Source organism: Polyodon spathula, chromosome 6 (genome assembly GCF_017654505.1).
Source record: "Polyodon spathula isolate WHYD16114869_AA chromosome 6, ASM1765450v1, whole genome shotgun sequence".
In the NCBI taxonomy this organism is placed as follows: Eukaryota; Metazoa; Chordata; class Actinopteri; order Acipenseriformes; family Polyodontidae; genus Polyodon; species Polyodon spathula.
This window is the reverse complement of record NC_054539.1, coordinates 68,137,646-68,157,973: the sequence shown is the minus strand read 5'-3', so window position 1 is coordinate 68,157,973 and position 20,328 is coordinate 68,137,646. Positions and strand designations below refer to the sequence as shown.

The 20,328-nt window shown below is 36.5% G+C and overlaps 1 pseudogene; it reads right to left on the bottom strand.

Moving 5' to 3' along the window:
- Positions 1-20,328, bottom strand: part of LOC121317738 — a 213,010-nt pseudogene that overhangs the window by 12,385 nt on the left and 180,297 nt on the right.

The following is a 20,328-nucleotide window of genomic DNA, read 5'->3' as shown; positions in this document are numbered from 1 at the left end:
AACATGTTTCAATAGAGTAGATTAAAATATGTATAAACTTCACATGTTTGAGTACAAATCTGCATACTTACATTATACATTTGTTCTGTCAGCAATGTTCTATTATTTGCGATACGCTGGGTCCCTACCCTGACTACAAGGATGATGGTCTTATACATGCACAGGGATAGAGAAAGGGAAGTCCTTCAGATTAGACTTAAAACCAAGGTCCTATTGTAAGTGACTCTGCAGCAGCAATTTCAATTATTTTTGGATAAAAGCGTCTGCTAAATGACTAATCAATAATAATAATAATAATAATAATAATAATAATAATAATAATAATAATAATAATACTTGGTATACAGTGTGTGTTAGTTAATATTCCACAACATTGTTACATATTCAACATGCCTTATATTAATATTCTTATTCTGAATATGCTGTTTACATTAATGGAATATTAAAGGCTCATAGGACAGCAAACATCTGTGTACAAGAGGAATAATGAGGAGTTAATTCTGCTGATGTGGTCTTTCTCTGACATTAACAGTGAATTAGATACAGTTTCCTGTTTTTAGATGCATAAACAGCAACCCCCAGTACATAAGGGTTCCTCTCCATTGATTTCAGAGCTTTCTAGGGTGTACTAATGTATGCTTTAACATGGGGTATTTTATTGGAACATTAGACTAATATTGGGGAAATACTAAACAATAAAGCAAAGGTCTTTTGTGTGCATTTTTGTCTGAATTTACTGCAGAAACCCACTTAGCGGTACATTATGTGACACTGAAGCCTTGCTCTGTGCCATCTACTGCCATTAGCATGATATCTAGGTAAAGGGAAGACATTAGATGTGTGATCTTATTTATATGATAACATGGATAATTTTGAACACATAGTTAAAGCTACAGTGAACCCATTATAAGAGTGCAGTCATAGAACATCAATGTTTCCAATTTAAAGGCATAAGTGTTTGGTCTAGAACAAGCCTTTTAAAAAGTTAGAAGAATAACTTGCTTTATTAAGGTTGTATTTTTGTATTTATAAGAAGAATAGCTTTAAAATCAAAATGAAAACTATTTTTCTTAACCACATTGTTACCTTCATTAAATGTGGGAGTGAAACACAAACTGAATTCACAGTTGAACCAATTAACAAATTCGTTAACCTGAAGGTACTACTGCTTCTCTCCAGCGCTAATGACCTTATTATAAACATCAGGGCAATTACAACCTGATTTCTTTAGTAATGAGAATTGATTCTTCAATATCCCTATCCCTTGAGCTCAAATTGTTTTGAAAAAATAACCAGGTTATTGACAGTTAAGCTTGTGTGAGTCATAACTGTGGCTGTAGTAACCCCATTGTGGCACTGGTACAGTAGTTTAATATTAGGCACACAGGCTCATATGTCTGACCGGCATATGTGTCACTCCCCCATTTTAAGGGATCAGCAAAAGTGCCTATAAAATCGACATACAATGGTTTTTACAGTATGTCTTCCAATTTTCATTGGCAGAATGTATATAAATATATATGTGTCTTTGTTGAGGAATTCTTCAAATAGCTCTTTGGCTACTGTGATGAGTCAAAGGGATTTCGGTCTGTGATTCAGCCTCCCGACAGTAGATGGCATCAAACCAACTCGGGACTTCCCTTACCAAGATCTCGTGACCATGGCAAAAGTCATCTTTTTGAGGGGCGGCACCTTGGTGAGGAGCGGAAGTACGAGTATGTAAATTCCAGCCACTGGAGTCAAGTGAAGGATAAGGACACTTGTCAGTTGGGGATTGGTGTTCCACTGACTACAAAGGCTGGACATTACATACTAAAGGGAACGTACTACTGTGTTCGGGGTTGGTCCGAAAGTAAGATAGGCAGAGTAACGGGTGGAGGGAGAGACTAGTTTGGTGCAGCAGGATTTTTTGAAAACACTAACATTTCTTTTGTCTTTTTTTGTTTATGTATGGTTCGCCACGAAGACGATTAAAGACGAGTTCTCACAGTCTGTTTTGGATTTCACCCCTGCACTCCTTCCCTCACACCATTTTGTTTTCTTTTGTTATTTAATTATTTTGTTGTGTATAGATAATAAAAATAAATTATTTTATTTCTGTTTTTACTGTCTGGACATTCATTTAATAAACTCTCGCCTCACAGTTTGGTTTTCGGAAAAACATAAAGTTTCTCAATGAGGCCAAAAATGTCTACCTTTGATTCGTCTGTCCAGAGAACATTGTTCCAGAAGATCATCTATCTGATCTTTGGCGAACTTCAGACGGGCAGCAATGTTCTTTTTAGAGAGCAGTGGTTTTCCTCCTGTCTATCCTTCCATGAACACCATTCTTGTTCAGTCTTTTTCTGATAGTTGAGTCATGAACACTCACTCACACTCACACGCTCTATGAATGCAGTAGCTGTAGCAAATTAATTGGTAAAAATATTCTCTAGGGTGGGAATCCTGAAAGAAATTCTCACTGATCAGGGCACTAATTTTATGTCAGACTGTATTCAGCAACTATATAAATTATTGAAAATCTGTTCAATTAGAACCTCAGTTATTCATCTTCAAACGGATGGGCCATTCTAAAAATAGATCTGCTTGTAGATCTGCTTGTATGTCATGAACACTCACATTAGCCAAGGCAAGAGTGGCCTGCAGATGTTACTCTGGGATTCTCTGTGACTTCAGTGATGATTTTCCGGTTTCTTCTTAGAGAACTTTTGGTAGAACAACCGCTCCTGGGTAGAGTTACTGTGGTCTTGTGCTTTCTCCATTTGTAGACTGTCTGACAGTGGATTGGTGGAGTCCCAAATCCTTACAAATGGTTTTGTAACCCTTTCTAGACTGATGAGCATCAATAACTATTTTTCTGAGGTCCTCAGAGATTTCTTTTGATCATGGCATGACATGTTTCCACATACCTCTATGGTGAAGACAAAAATTAACAAAGTTTCTGATCTTTACATAGGGTGGGGCCTCCCAAACTCACCCCTGAAGATCTACCTAACTATTTAAACACCTGATTCTAATTATCCCCTTAATTGAGCTGATAAAACCAGGGGTTCACTTACTTTTTCACATTCCCTGAATCTTAACTACTCATTGTTTTTCTAATTCATACATCATTTTGTTTCAAAAGACATGGAATTGGTTAACATAAACCCTATTGGATATTTAAGAAAAGACTGGTTTTGATTCAAGAAGACTATCATGGTAAAACAACAGAATTACCAAAATTATCATTGGGGTTCACAAACTTTTTCTCTGCACTGTGTGTGTGTATATATATTCAATTCATTTTGGATAAAATCGTCTGCTAAATGACTAATCAATAATAATAATATAATAATAATAATAATAATAATAATAATAATAATAATAATAGGTATACAGTGTGTGCATTAGTTAATATTCCACAACATTGTTACATATTCAACATACCTTATATTAATATTCTTATTCTGAATACTACTTATTTTATTCTGAATATGCTGTTTACATTAATGGAATTCTATACCTCTTGAACTTTTTTCACATTTTGTTGTGTCAGTGCCTTAGAGTTTCATGTGTTTAAATGAGGATTTTTTTCCTCTTATCTACACACCATACTCCACACTGTTAAGGGGAAAAAAGTTTTTATTGAGAAAAAAAATCATATATTAAAAATACTAAACTGAAAAGATCGTAATTGGATAAGTCTCCAACCCCTGAGTTAAAACTTGGTTAATAATTGGTGGAAGCACCTTTGGCAGCAATTACAGCTGTGAGTCTGTTGGGATAGGTCTCTACCAACTTTGCACACCTAGATTTGGCAATATTTGACCATTCTTCTTTACAAAACTATTCAAGCTCTGTTCAAGCAACTGTTTGTCAGACCATGAAACCTTTTGCCACATGACTCTCCTGGATGTTTTTTTGCATTCTTCAAACGGGATTCAAGGTGGGCTTTCTTGAGTAATGGCTTCCTTTTTGCCACCCTACCATACAGGCCATATTTGTGGAGTGCTTGGGATATTGTTGTCACATGTACACTTTGACCAGTCTTGGCCATAAAAGCCTGTAGCTCTTGCAAAGTTGCCATTGGCCTCTTGGTAACCTCTCCGATCAGTCTCCTTCCTGCTCGTCATCCAGAGTCTGAGAGAAAAAAATGACACAAAAGTTTGGTGCTTCTTTCATTTGTTTGGTGTGCAAGGTAATGCAACATGCAATCTTCAGGTATAAAAATGTTATTGCCCCCCTAGTTAACTCAACCCAATTAAAGGGATAGCGAGGGTTATCTGTTTGAATACTTTGGTTAACAATCAGGCCTGATTAGGGCCAGCCCTGCCTAATATAAATCTGACTAACTTTGGCCCTTACCATCAGAATGAAGTTGTCAGCACACAGGTTCTAGAGGCACATCATGCCACGATCAAAAGAAATTACTGAAGACCTCCGGAAAAAGAGTTGTTGATGCCTATTAGTCTGGAAAGGGTTACAAAGCCATTTCTAAGGCTCTGTGGCTCCACAAAACCACACAGTCACTGAATCTTCCTACGAATGGACGTCCTGCCTAAATCTCTCCAAGAGCAAGGCGTAAAATCGTCCAGGGAGTCACAAAGAAACCTAGAACAACAATCTGGGATATACAGGCCTCTCTCACCTCGGCTAAGGTCAGTGTTCATGACTCCACCATCAGAAAGACACTGGGCAAAAATGGGATTCATGGCAGAGTAGTAAGACAGAAACCACTGCTCACTAAGAAGAACATGAATGCTCGTCTACAATTTGCCAAAAAGCACCTGGATGATCCTCAAGAGTTCTGGAACAATGTTCTATGGACAGATGAGTCAAAAATGGAAATTTTTGGCCAACGTGGGCCCTGTTATGTGTGGCGAAAACCAAACACTGCATTCCACAGTAAGAACCTCGTACCAACGGTCAAGCATGGTGGTGGTAGTGATATGATTTGGGGATGCTTTGCTGCATCAGGACCTGGATGACTTGCCATCATTGATGGAACCATGAATTGTGTTCTGTATCAGAGAATTCTACAGAAGAATATCAGGCCATCTGTCCATTAACTGAAGCTGAAGTGCAGCTGGATCATGCAGCAAGACAATGATCCGAAACACACAAGCAAGTCTACATCAGAATGGTTGAAAATAAAGAAATTTAAAATTTTGGAATGACCTAGTCAAAGTCTAGACCTAAACCCCATTGAGATGTTGTGGCAGGACCTGAAACGAATAGTTTTTGCTTGAAAGTCCACAAATGTCACTGAGTTTAAGCAGTTCTGTATAAAGGAGTGGGCCAAAATTCCTCCACGGCACTGTGAGAGACTGATCAATAACTATAGGAAGTGTTTGATTGCAGTTATTGCTGCTAAAGGTGGCGTAACCAGTTTTTGAGTCTAAGGGGGCGATTACTTTTTCACACAGGGGCATTAGGTGTTGCATAATTTTCTTTAATAAATAAATGAAATAAGTATCAAAATTTTGTGTTATTTGTTCATTCAGGGTCTCTTATCTAATATTAGATTTTGGGTGAAGATCTGATAACATTCAGTGTCAAAAATACGCAAAAATGCAGAAAATCAGACAGGGGCAAATACTTTTTCACAGTACTATATATATATATATATATATATATATATATATATATATATATATATATATATATATATATATGTATATGTATATATATATATATATATATATATATATATATATATATATATATATATATATATATATATATATATATACACACACACACACACACACACACACACACACACACACACACACATAGTGGTTTGCAAAAGTATTCACCCCTGCCAATAATGTCACATTTTGTTCAATTACAACTAATGTGTGCACAGTTTTTAAAACTTTTTTTTTTTTTTAACTAAAAACTGTAGTGGCTTTTCACAGTAGGATGTTGAAATGTACGTCCATTCTTCACGGGAAAATTGCTCCAGTTCTGATAAATTTGTTGGGGATCGTCGATGGACTGCAGTCTTCAAGTCCCGCCATAAATTTTTGATTGGATTCAAGTCAAATTTCCTCCCCAGTTTCAGAGTCGTGGCTGACTCAAACAGGTTTTCCTCAAAAATTCGCCTATACTTTGCACCATCCATTCTCCCCTCTAGCCTGACAAGCTTCCCAATCCCTGCTGAAAAGAAAAATCCCCATAACATGATGCTGCCAATACCATGCTTCACAGTTGGGATGGTGTTGACTGGGTGATGTGCAGTGTTGGGCTTGCGCCAGACGTAACACTTGGAATTTAGACCGAAAAGTAACATTTTTGTCTCGTCTGACAACAAAACCTTTTTCCTCATGTCTGCAGTATCATCTACATGCTTTTTCACAAACTCCCTACATGCTTTAAGATGAGGCTTTTTGAGAAATGGCTTCTTTCTTGCCACCCGTCCATACAGTCCAGCTTTGTGTATGGACCGGCTTATTGTTGACGTGTGAACACTGACTCCCACCTCAGACACAGAACTTTGCAGATCTCTCAAGTTCATTGTTGGCTTCAGAGTGACATCTCAAACCAATTTCCTGCTTGCATGGCTGCTAATTTTGGGAGGGCAATCTGATCTGGGTACTGTCTGTTTGGTGATGATGGACTTCACTGTGCTGAAAGGGATAATCAGCACCTTTGAAATGTTCTTGTACCCTTCTCCTGCTTTGTGCCTCCCTACCACCTGACTTGTTTCGAAAGCTTCTTGGTCTTCATGGTTGCTTTGTTGGATCACTATGTGAGTTGCAGCTTGAAAGTCTTTATATACCTGAGGGAAAGTATCTACAAGTTAAACCACTTTGAGTAGACACAGGCTGAAGCCGTTTCACAAGTTTTTTGACCGTTCAAACAAATCATTTGCACCTAATCTGATTTAGGGCTGCAGTAGCAAAGGGATTGAATACTTATGCAACTGAGATTAATCTGTTTTTCTCTGTAAATCATACTTATTTATAATCTATATGCATTTTCTAACTTTATCAATGTGGACTAGTTTGTGTAGATTCTACATGTAAAGTCTAATTTGAAAGTGTCATGGAGTACGCTCAGGTGCCAACAAAATGTGAAAACTTTGCAGGGCGGTGAATACTTCTGCAAACCACTGCATGTGTGTGTGTGTGTGTGTGTGTGTGTGTGTGTGTGTGTGTGTGTGTGTATATATATATATATATATATATATATATATATATATATATATATATATATATATATATGGGCTGACGTGCATTAAGAGAAAATATTTGATAGAGGGTTTCTTGGCATTTAAACCATCAAGATGCTTTGTGAGAATGTGTGACTGTTGGTTAGTAATTATTGAATTAGCTGACAATCACGCATTTTTATTAAACTCGTGCAGAGTATAGCCAAGGGGTTAACAAGATAATTAATAGCCAGTTAATCCCTCGGCCACGAATATACAAGACCTGCAGCTTTGGCTGCACGGGGTAGAGAGTTCAGAAGTTGAGAACGACAGTCAGAGAGAGGAGGTAAAGCAATAATATAAAAATAATAATTTCTACTTGTGCTGAAATAACCAGCACAATACTTGTTGTCATCACTGTTTGTTTTGGCCCTTGTGTCTTTTGCTTTGAGTGTTTTGTTTAGTTTAAATCTTTTATTTGTTTATTTAATAAAAGGACATGTTGTGTGATTGCAAATCAGAGTGCATCATTCAGAATACTGTGTTATACTTATAATAGAAATATTTCTATATCACAGAGGACTCCCGCATAGTATAAAAATACATTTAAATGAAGTTTTGTACTTGGTAGCCAAGATATGAAAGATGGACTTCATTCAAACTGATCTATACCTCATGATCGATTCTGGTAGGTTGAATTGCTTTGCAATGCTGGAAGTACTAAACCGATCAATCTACAATGGGACATTACCTTGCATTTATTTAGATCTAGAAAGAAAAGCTAGTTACTAGATTTTAAAATCTCTCTATTAATGGTTGTATTTATTTTTTTAGTATAATATACTCTGATGTTATTTTTATTGGTGCCATATAATGTGGTGATGCACAAGAAATAATGAAAGTAAAGGGTAAAGCTTCAGTTCTAAGATTTAAAACATTGCATAAAGCATTAAGACAACACCAAGGGTGTGACTAACATGAGATAATCACACCCCTACAGGGATAATGCCTTTAGGGGTGTGATTCTCTTGTGTCATAAAATGGCTTGGACAAACCAAGCACTCTGATTGGATTTAAATGGCCAGATGACCGTGTGGAAAGAATTGTGTTTGGTTCGGACAACAAACTCTTAAGATCTTGCTTAATGTTTTACACCACTCTCTCTCTCACTAAATTCCTTGGTATCTGAATAGATAATCACGCATTCTTCAAATTCATGCAAATGCTTCACAAGTGCAGTGATACCCCAAAATGTATGCATTTTCAAGCAATGGCAAACAGCTGGGGAGGGGTATTTTTTTGCCCAAACAAACCCCTTAATCAATAAATATCTTGGGATCCTTTCACAAGCAATTCAGAACGACTGGGTTACATCTTTGTTCCTTATTTTATCTCAAAAAATGGGTTTTTGTAATGGTGGCTGCCAACTGTTTTTTCTAGTCTTTACCCTAGATCTTTTTGTGGCAGGTGGTAATATTCCAAGCTTCAATTTGAAGATTTCACATCCTTTCTTGGTATGTCGACTGGTTTCAATTTGACTGTCCTGGAGTCTAAGATTGGGTCGATTACTTTAACATGTCCCAAGCATGTTGTAGAAAATGGCCCATTTAATCAAGCCTAGGCGCACAGCAACGATTCAATCTGTATCTGAGTTGGCCTTTTTTAATTTAAATTAATTCAGAATTTTAAGTGAACTGTAATACCAAATCCACTATTAGTATTATAAATGCATACACGGAAAATAGAAACTTGGGGAAAATAAAATCAATGGTGTCATACTTCCAAGCCCTTCTCCAGTATTGTGCTATGATTTACATTTGTTTATATCTTTACATGGCATGACTATGTACATCATTACTGTTCAAATAACCATGCACTGTTTTCATCAAACAGCTCTTGAGAGAAGACTCTATGAAGAGGATGTTCCCCTTTGCTGAGTTCAAGATAAAAAGATGCTAATTTCGGTAGCAGATAAGAAGTGATTAATTTAACAGAACCAACTTTATGGATGTTGCTTATCTGCCCCAGTGTCAGTGTCTTCAGTTGCTCATCTTTAGTTCCACCAGGAGTTTCAATGCAGGAAGAAGCACAAGGTAAAGATCCAGCAAGAGAGCGGATATCTGTCTAATACACTACAGGGAATGAAAGACATAGTTAAACAAAGGCTACAAAAGCACAAGGTTAGATAAGGAAATGTGACATTCTGCACTCTTAGTGGTAAAACTTAAGGCAGCTGTTCACGTAGGTATTTGCTGTAAAGTGTCTTGTACTTGCTAAGATTTGCAATATTTGCTTTTTTTTTAAACAATATACATAATAATAGCTCAGAAGTTGTTATTAACTGTATATGCTAAAAACTGTAAAATTTGCAAAATAAAAAAAAAAAATAATGGTTGTGTTAAAACTGCACTATTAAGTGAGATGTTGTATACAGCATGTATGCCAAATACTACTGTAGGTTAATATTTTAGATCATTCCAGATTTTGGGGCCCTATAACTGAAATGCTCTGTCACCTGTGTTTTTCCACCAGCTTTTTAACCGATCCTGACTGAGTAAGATGAAGCAGACAATGCTCCCAATAATTCTCTATGTAACACAATTTTTGCTCCTGGGTAGTAAGTGTTATTTCCTAATTGCTTATGCCTCAAAAGTATAGAAAATGCTATTATTCCCCACAAACTTTGCTTTTGTGACCAGGACAGTGATATTTCAAAATATCACTATTTCCAATGGGAAAACGGGCAAATGATTGTCTTTTCGTTCACATAAAGTCAGAAAAAAACAACATATGAATCCAAATTAACATGCATTTATATTAAATTAATACAAAAATGACTACAAAAGATTTAGAAGTGAGTAGTTTTTCGATATTTACGATTATACTGTAAATACAGTATAATCGTAAATCTCGAAAAACTACTCACTTCTAAATCACTTCTACTACTGTACTCACTTCTAAATCTTTTGTAGTCATTTTTGTATTACTTTAGTATAAATACATGTTAATTTGGATTCATATGTTGTTTTTTTCTGACTTTATGTGAACGAAAAGACAATCACTTGTCTGTTTTCCCATTAGAAATAGTGATATTTTGAAATATCACTGTCCTGGTCACAAAAGCAAAGTTTGTGGGGAATAATAGCCATTTTCTATACTTTTGAGGCATAAGAAATTAGGAAATAACACTTACTACCCAGGAACCAAAAAAAAAAAAAATTGTTACACGGTGTTGTCAGTTCTTATCATTCTTAACAGCAAGTGTCGATAAAATTTCACCAAATTCAGATGAGAAAAAACACAATTAAGTGTTGGAAGACGATAAATAACTACAACCTGAATAGGAATTTGGCTACAAACCACAGGCCTGATCTTCAATCTTCGCTCAATCCCCTTGCTAAATTTGTGCCTCGCAAAAAAATACTGCTTTGGCACAAAATGAGAGATATTCCAAAACGGCACAAAGCAGTTGCGAGACATTGGAATATAGCAGTTTTTTGAGCAATTCGCAAATCTGTTTGTGCCTCGCAAAACCGTCTGCGCATTCACTACCAATATAGCAACTGCACACAACAGCCAAGTGAGAATGCAGAATGATGGACAGTCACCATTAGCAATGTGACAAGCTGCTATCATTGGTGTTGCCACAGTATGTACCGATATGACAGCAGACCATTCAAAAACACAATTGGCTCCATAGCTAGGCCCTGAGTTTTCAAATTAATGTACTGATAACACCACTGTTTTATTGAATATGGACAGTATTGTATCACAAGGAAATACTATATAGGTTTCTTTAAAGGCCAGCTGATCCGACATAGCTGTATGTTTTTGAAGTAAAATAAAAACAAAGACTTTGGATTCTGTCTTTTTTTCGTAATGATTTTTTTTATATAAGTCGTGCCGTGACAAAGTTTAACTGTGGTAGCACACTCTTTGATTTGTAAATGTAATGAGGTCATTCACCTGCAAAGTAAACATGTATCAAGCATTTTTATATACACAATGCACAGAAATGCATTATGTTATTTATTCTACTCACCCATCTGAACATCATGATTAAGCCCAGTTTGTAAGGTTTTGAGTGTTGCCGGAATGGATTTTTATCCTTATGCAATTTTTTTGTAGGAATCATAATTAATTCTAAATACGCTCCTAAAATGTTAATTGTAGCCTACTATGATTTCTCAATAAATGAACAGTCTCTGTACAATTAGCAACACTGACATTCAGCAAACTGGACAGTTGCATAAAAATGGACAGAATTTACAGTTAACAGAACTGTTTGTCCCGCCTCAGCTAACATATGATTGGACTGCTGCAGAGATTATACAGGTCTTTGATTGGTTGATCGTATCACTTGTCTGATTACAGGAAAACTGCAGCTGCCCACCCCTCACCCGTAATGCACAGCAACCTATGGAATAGCCAAATAAAGCAATGGGCCACAAGATGGGTGTATGACGTATTTATACAATTAATTTACAGATGTGTGGCAACCCAATGCACCCTTTCAGCATATCTTCGCCTATGTCGGAGTTGCTGTTGCTGGGTGTGCTTTGCATCATTCACATTCACATGTCGACGGACATGCTGCATGCTACTCACGTTTCCCATTGTTGCCTGTTTGTAGTCAACGCTGGAGTGGTAGTGTGCGCGGAGTTAATGCAGTCCTTTTACAATCCTTAGTCTGCGCGTCAAAAACCTGGTTTTGTGCTTGGCGCATACCTTCGAATATACCAGGATCACGCATATTGTCAGCCACTCCTCCCATATTGTGTGATGCATTTTATTTCTGCACAGTGCAGAATGCATTGTGAAGCACATAAAGATGTTTCGAATATGGCAACTTGGCACAATTTCAGGTTATTCCCCTCTATGGGTCCCACGAATGCTAAAATTTCAAATGATGAATAACCGTCCATATTCTCATTCTTAACCATACTCCTGACCAAAAATGACAGCAATGCCACCACCTTGTCCTCTAGAACGCCCATTATTATAAAAAGAGAACCCATTCAGAGAAGCCTCTACTAGCAGGGCAGTATCATCCTGTTTCAGCCACATCTCAACCAAAGTTAAAATGTCTAAATTCGATTCCAAGATGAAGTCGTTTATTAAGACACATTTATTACCCAGAGATCTTGTATTTAACAAAGCTAAACAAATAGTTGTCGATACAGAGCTACTTAAATTGTCACAGAGTGACGCTGTCTAGATTTTAATTAAATTATCAGAATATGAGCCTCGGGATGCCGCTGGAAACAGACAGCGGGAGACAGACACTACCTGAACAGAACAATGCAATTGTGAGGTTTTATCATTTGGCTAAAATTTGTGAATAACTTCTCTCAGTAATAAATTCAGTCAAAGATTTTTTACAGAATTCTTTACGTTTTCCGCCAATCTGATCGATCCTCTCCTATTTGGGTGCAGACCATGTTTCTTAAAGAACCCAGGTCTCTCCCAAAAACTATCCCAGTTATCAATGAAACTCAGATTCTCGGAGGCACACCAATCTGGTAGCCAGTTATTCAGAGAAAACAGTCTAGTAAAAGCTTGACATCCCTCCAAATGACAAGTAGAGGACCTGAAACAATAATATTCTTGCCAAATTATTTTACTTTATGACAAAGTAATTTATTAGTCTCAGATTCTCGGTCATTAGTGCCTACATGGACACTCATGTGAACACTTGTTTATGGTTTTCAACAACATTATCCTTGTGGGCAGAAATATCAAGAACTGTAGCACAAGGGAAACATTCAACAGAAATATTGTGATTGTATTTAAATACAGAGATAATATTTCTAACAATATACTGCAGTCGCCAACTAGAAGCACTTTGTCAGTACTGTCATGTTTGTTTTGATGAATGAAAGTATTACATCTATTTGTAATAGCAAGTTTCAGAGACAGAGATGAAGGTACCCTGGACTCAGCTCCCCTTCTGACAGCCACCCAGCAATCTCCCCCAACAGGGGGTGAGAAACAGGCACTTTGTTTAGGTCCCTCCCTGGGTGTAGGTGGGCAAACAAAAGGTGAAACAGGTGCCCCTGAATCTATCACACTGTCTGCAGAACCAGAGACCCTCTCAGTGGCTCCACTAGTGCTATTAGCAGGCCCTATTGTTGTAATATTGTTAAAGCTATAGTCAGACTCATTAATGTCTCTAAGGGCAGATATGCATTTTTCCATTGAGAATATTTTATTTGTCAGCTCTTGTTTTACCTTACATTTGACATAAAAATGCATTGACAAACTCAATAAAGCTAACAACTATGGTCATATTGCATGATATGCATTGCTTAGCTTTCATTGTCATTATCAACAGAGGCCATAGCTGATACTTAGAGCAATATTTAAATGTCACCAATACAAAACTATTTTATGTTTGACATGCATTGTTGAATTTAATTTGTAAAAATTAATAATAATAAAAAAGGAACTAGTTTTCTTCAAGCTGCTCAAGAACCTGCCCTAACAATTAATAACTTTCTCTCTTAAAGTGAGACTTCTGCAGATCAGTGGTTTGTTTTAAAACAGTGCTGTGTAAGTGCAGGAAGCACAGAGCTATATTTCTATCTAACATAACAGCACATTACTCAATGTGGAATCATGATGAAACATTATCACTGATTACTGTTTGGAGAGATTGGATCATTGAAAGTCAGCTTCAAGGATCTTTTCGAAATCAAAAAGTGTTTCAAAATATAAGTCAAGTTCTACTTTCTATGGGTGTGAGTAGGAATGCACTCCAATGTAGGGAAAAATCAAGAACCACAATAACAAAAGCGGAAAGGTTCTCAAAATATTCCGCTATTATGACAGATTAGATGTGATTTTAGGACAGCGTCCAATATCACAAGACAGCCAGCAGTGAATTTTCTGGAAAAGTATTCATTGCTGTGTTTGGTGATAACAATGTTACAATGTCAATAAGAACATAAGAACATAAGAAAGTTTACAAACGAGAGGAGGCCATTCGGCCCATCTTGCTCGTTTGGTTGTTAGTAGCTTATTGATCCCAGAATCTCATCAAGCAGCTTCTTGAAGGATCCCAGGGTGTCAGCTTCAACAACATTACTGGGGAGTTGATTCCAGACCCTCACAATTCTCTGTGTAAAAAAGTGCCTCCTATTTTCTGTTCTGAATGCCCCTTTGTCTAATCTCCATTTGTGACCCCTGGTCCTTGTTTCTTTTTTCAGGCTGAAAAAGTCCCTTGGGTCGACACTGTCAATACCTTTTAGAGGATGACACAGTAATCTGGTTACCTGGTTACTATCTGGCCACCTCTTGCGATAACATGAGTGAGACTTGTCCAGCTCACGTAATGACTCGAGAAACTCAGGAAAGCCTAGAAATGTTTTTTTTTTTCTTTTTTTTTTTTTAGCCAACTCGCGTTGTGCCTCAACTTGAGTTTTGGAAAATTCAGGTTAACCCGGGAGCACTTGAGTGCACTCGAGTTGGCTTTATTATGGAAACGAGGTATTCGAATAAAACAAGGCCAGCCTAACTCATCAGGCAGCTTGTGTTTTGTGTTCTAGAGAGAGTGGCACATGTTCAGCACTTCGTTCCCCACGTTGCCTTTCTGAAAAACACAGATGCAGATACTATAATCATTTCTGAAATTAAAGTGGTCTATTTTTCATAAAACCTTGTAGTACTTTAGTTTTTGAGAAGTCATTCAATAATAATATCAGAGAGATTTCATATCGGAAAAGTGATAATAATAATAATAATAATAATAATAATAATAATAATAATAATAATAATAATAATAATAACAACATATCAATACACTATAGGACAAAAAACTTAAATCTCTGTACAGATATTTACATTTGATATATTTTATAATTTGGAAATGATACTTATGGAAAGTACAAATAATTTACCATGTGATTAATGTTTCTAGACCAGTTACTGCAGAATGAAATATTTTAACTGCTTAAAAAACATATATAAAAGGTAAAAAAAAAAAAAGTATCTTTAATCCAAACTTTCTTTACATGACATATTAGTTGTCAAGAAATAAGGCATTCAATGCAAACATAAAGCTTTAACTTAATCAGTAACTCAACATTACAATAAAATGTACATAAAAAGCTAGGTGTGTTAGAAAGTAAATTAGAAATGGGAGTTTTTTTTTTCATCGTTTCTAAACATCAAGTAACATGGAAATGATCTATAACATTGATATATGCAGAGTTTAAAAACAATGTAACAATGTAAAGGATATGAGGCAGCTTTGGGAAAAAAAAAATACCATCGTGAAAGGATAAACTTTTGTTTACTTAATCATACAAGCTTGACCTCAGGAATCACAGAATGCATATGTGAACCAAATAAGAAGCCAACATGTTGAAGCGTTAGGTCTTTATTATCTTGAAGCCAAAAAAATCACATGACTCTCTTAGGTCACAAGTGAAGGGCGCTGTTAGTTTTTGGGGAGTTTCCAAAACACTGAACATTTGAAGTTTCTGCTGAATTATGACAGATTGCCTACAGCAATTATTCAGGCATCTTATTTTGTTGTAATCTTTTATCTTGAATTTGAATCTTGAAAAGTGAAAAACTACTTTTTTGTATTTAGTATACAGCTTGTTAATACAATTCAAAAATGTTCTCCTATAATATATTTTCGAAACAAAGATGTTTATGCCAGATGTGTTCAATCAAATATTCAGGCAGCCTGGAAACTATTAATCAGTCAACTAAACTTTATCTAATTAAAGTTTAATTTTAAATTTTAAGTTTACTTTTAATTTTACCATTATTTTTTTTTACATTTTCATTATTTAGTGGCACCTCCCTTTGCTTTAATAGCAGTCTTTATGTCATACTACACACCAACTTCTTGCAAACGGACAGTTGAATGCTAGTCCCTGTTTCCTGCAGGTGTTTCCATAATTCATCGCCAGATTTAAGTTCTTCCCTTCATCTTAAAACCTAGCTCATCTCACAAATGTTCAATAGGATTCAGATATAATGATTGTGGGGGCCAGAATCTCATCCAGTCCACTTTTTTTTCATTAGCCAGCCTTGTACAAGTTTAGATCTCTGTTTGGGACAACAATCTTGTTGAAACAGAAACATTTAAATTCTAGCTGACTTCTTCAGATTCCTCTGTAAGATATCCCTGTGCATTTCTCCATTCATGTTGCCTTCTATGAGTACAAGCTCACCAACACCTGAAGATGCCATACCCAAAACTTTAATGTTTCAAGGTGGGCTGCAGACACTGCTTTTTTCAGTTTTTCAGATTGTTATACCCCTCACCCTCGCAACTAAGCCAAACAAATTAAAACACAAGCACCCCTCTTTACATCCACCAATGTCCATCTTTTTCCTTTCTCTTTGATGAGGGTGGTTTAAAGGGTGGGTTGTCCCACATTGTGGCACAAATGGAAGAGAACCTGCAACAGGGGACCCAACCGACATGGATGGGGTGGCGGGAGCACATGTGGATAACAGGGAGGCTCCAGCTGCAGGCAGAATTGTCGATCAGTGCAGCAACGTCTGGCACATAGGTAGTGTAGCGAAAGCCAAGGAGAGTAATTGTGCCTGTTGGTGTAAAGGCCTGGGATTCACATCCAGCGACCAAGGATGGCTGTGTAGGAGTATAGGTTGAGGGACCTGAGGTGAATGTGCCAGAAAGTGGCACTGGGGTGGTGTTCGGGGCTGTGGTGGAAGTGGTCTCTTCATGGTTATTCATGCAGTATTTTTCTTCTTATACAAGACAGTGTTAAATTATATACTTTTGTTAGTGGTAAACAGCTTTCAACCCTAACAAAGACACTTTTTACGAAAAAAAAAAAAAAAGTTGGTGGATTACAGTACATGGATAAGTACTCCCCATGACCCCTTTCTTAATTAAAATACAGAGTTGGACTATTTCCAAGTTCAGAATTACTAAGGTAATACCTCCTGCTAATTTCAAATCTATTTTGTAGAACAATGTACTCTAAGCTTTCCAACGCTCAATGTGTGTGGCTAGATCTTACAGCAAGGCTACTGCAGCCAGATATCTAATGAATTATAAAAAAGCCCCTTCATAAATTATGGTTTTGGCACTAGGAATGCAGTCAGTTAGCAATAAATGTATAATTAGGATTCAACTGATGAAATAATAAAAATGTAAGATATTAACTCTTCAGGGATCGAGTAAGATACTGATCCATCAAACCTGAGAACTCATGCAGAACATATGCTCATTTCAAAGGGTAAAATGGTTTTACTGCTGACCCCAAGATCATTGGCAGGCCATGATTCTTCATTTTAAACTCAGTGACTGGTATAGATTCTTAACCACATGCTGAATAAATAAACAACTAAGAGCAGGAGCTTGGGGAATGTATTTATTTATTTATGTATTTATTTTTTAACTCCATCTAAGCTAAATGTATGTTCAGCTCAGAGGTACATTTATCATAATTCTTGAACATTCTCCATGCATTAATTTTCATCTTGAATTCAAAGGTGATAAAACATTATGCTTGTAATGCAATGCACGCTATAAAATACAATGGGGTAGATGTACTAAAGGGTTGCGCCTGTTGCAACAGTTGCAAACGAGTCGGAAGTCTAGGGTGAAATGTACAAAACTTGCACAATGCTCTTAGCGACTTTTTAAGGAACGCTTTGCTGCAGCAGTTTCTTTGCGGTTCAACCTTAGATAAATATGTAATTATGGGCATTCCTGCATAAATTTGCAAAAAGGGGGTGGAGATAGTGCAAATGAGGGTTCATAAATATTATAATGAGATGCACTATAGCTGCAGACAACTGCGATAGCAGAATTGCATCAATTTGTTCAGAATTTATGAAAACACGTTTTAAACAGTCGCCGTGGTTGGTGTCATCTTTTTCTCGTGCATTGCCAGTTGTGTTCAATGTGATTTTGAATACCTAATTTTCACTAAAGGCAGAGAGTACTTACAAGCTTTGAAAACAAATTTCTATGACACTTCTGGTTTTCCCCACATGTTGGGAGCAATAGACTGCACACATGGCGCTGCTAACCCCTCCAGCTTATTCTGAGCATCTGAATAGGACTATGATCTAATGTCTGTTAACTGTTTAGGCTACTAAGTAGGACAAGTTAAAAATAATAGTAATTAATCATTTAGTTTCAATTTAAAATAATCTTTTATTTGCATCGTACACCAATGTGTACAATGCAGCAGCATGATTTATTTTATGTTACCAGTAGGTTAAAGTAAAAAGAAAGTGCGCTAGGTGTTCATTTGATTTTACTACTGTACAGATCTATATTTTTACACAATGTAATGTGTAGCCTACTCAAAACATTTCATGTTATTTCACTGTAAAGATTTGAATACACCGAGAACTATAAATGTGTGTGTGTGCAATTTTATTGTACTGTTTTTAAACCCTACAACTCCTTATGTCAGACAAACATCCCCAGTTTAGTGAGGGGCTACTGTATGATTGTGAAAAGCTTTTTGGTGGTGAAAGTTGGGGTTCCACTATAGAATCTGATGGGATTAAACTGCGAATTGCCACAACGAAAATGCAAATTGTGGTATGTTTGCGCTGCGACTGGCCCATCTTAGAACATCTACCACAAAGTTGTCAACTCTCAACATGATAGACAAACACCAATCACTCAAATATAACAATGCCATGCTCGCTGTTGGAATTTATGTTCAGAATGTATGTGACCATCAGCTGCTCACATGGATGTGAATTTCAAAATGACAACCAACATGAAGTTGAAAATTAGAGGTGTGCTGATACTTATACTCTTAATTGCCTTTAAGAGGTTTTTATTGGCAGTTATTAAATACATCTATGATTTAATGTGTTGATTTCAAAACAAGAAAAGCTGCCCTTCCCTCGTCTTTACTGACATCAGTTTATGGTCTCTGTATGGTAGTAACAATGTCAGCTCCCCTGATATGAGGAAGCTTTGCTTCCACTCAGCTTTTAAAAAGTACAAGCATCAGCGTACCCCTTCTGAAAATGATCATCAGTGACCTATACAGCAGTTTGGTGAGATGTAGAGAGACTCAGATTAGTACTAAGTGCACTCCTTATTGGAGTCTTGGTTTATGAAACATTATAAAGTATGAGTTTGACAATCAACAAAACGAAGCTGCAGAAAAAAGATTTTCTGTTGATTTCAACGAGGGTATCCATTTAAAAAATTCTAAAACAAGCTGCATGAAGAAAATACCTTTCTTAATGTTACCATCTTGCCATGACATCCTGTCATGCCCCGTAAAAAAAGCTGGGGCTGGATAAGTGGGCAGCATTATACACATTGAGTCTGTGTGTGTCAAGGCAGTACAGGGAGCGAAGGAGCTTTCTTGTCTACCCCTTGCTGTGCGAGTAAAAGAGAAACATTAATATTCATTGACCTCCTACACAGTAAGTACTTATGCCATATGGACCCCAGAATTGAGCAACAGAGGTTTTTTCCTTTTGAGGTTGTGCAGAAAATTGGATTTTGAAAGGCTTTGTAAAGGCCAACATACAAAAAAAGACCTTTGAATGTCTATGTTCTATGCATTTGTAAACTATGAAACATTTAATCCTTGCTAAGGAGAAACAACATGACCCCATATATTACACATGTTCACCATACCAAATGTGTTATTCTTACTTCTGGAAAATTTTTATAAATTGAATACAGTGTGACATAAAATGGCTTTGGAAATAAATGAATATTCGTATACTTATCTGAACCTTGAATGGATATATGAACATGAAAATACAATTTTCATCCCAGCATTACTAATACACTGATGCTTACATGTAAGGATAAGATTCACTTTAAGGTTCCCATGACATAGAACCACAGTGTTACTTTAGTCATGCATTATCTGTAAACATGCAGAAAAGCAAGTTTCTGGCTGATATTTAACAAACAACCTGATTTACAGTGGCATTAATTACTTTCAGGCAAAAGAGAAATACTAATGTAGTCTTTTTACCTGTTTAAATTTGAACCTACATTAATGTAAACCAGCATTTTAAAAGATAACTGTGAAGCTGATTAATTATGCATTGTGATTGTGTGTTCTATTCCATTGTTACACAGATGATACTCAGCTGTACTTGTCTTTCAATCCAGACAATCCCTCTACTGGGGCGCTATTAGCAGCTTGCTTTGTGGACATAAAGTGTTGGATGTCACAGAAATTTCTACTGTTGACTTCTGA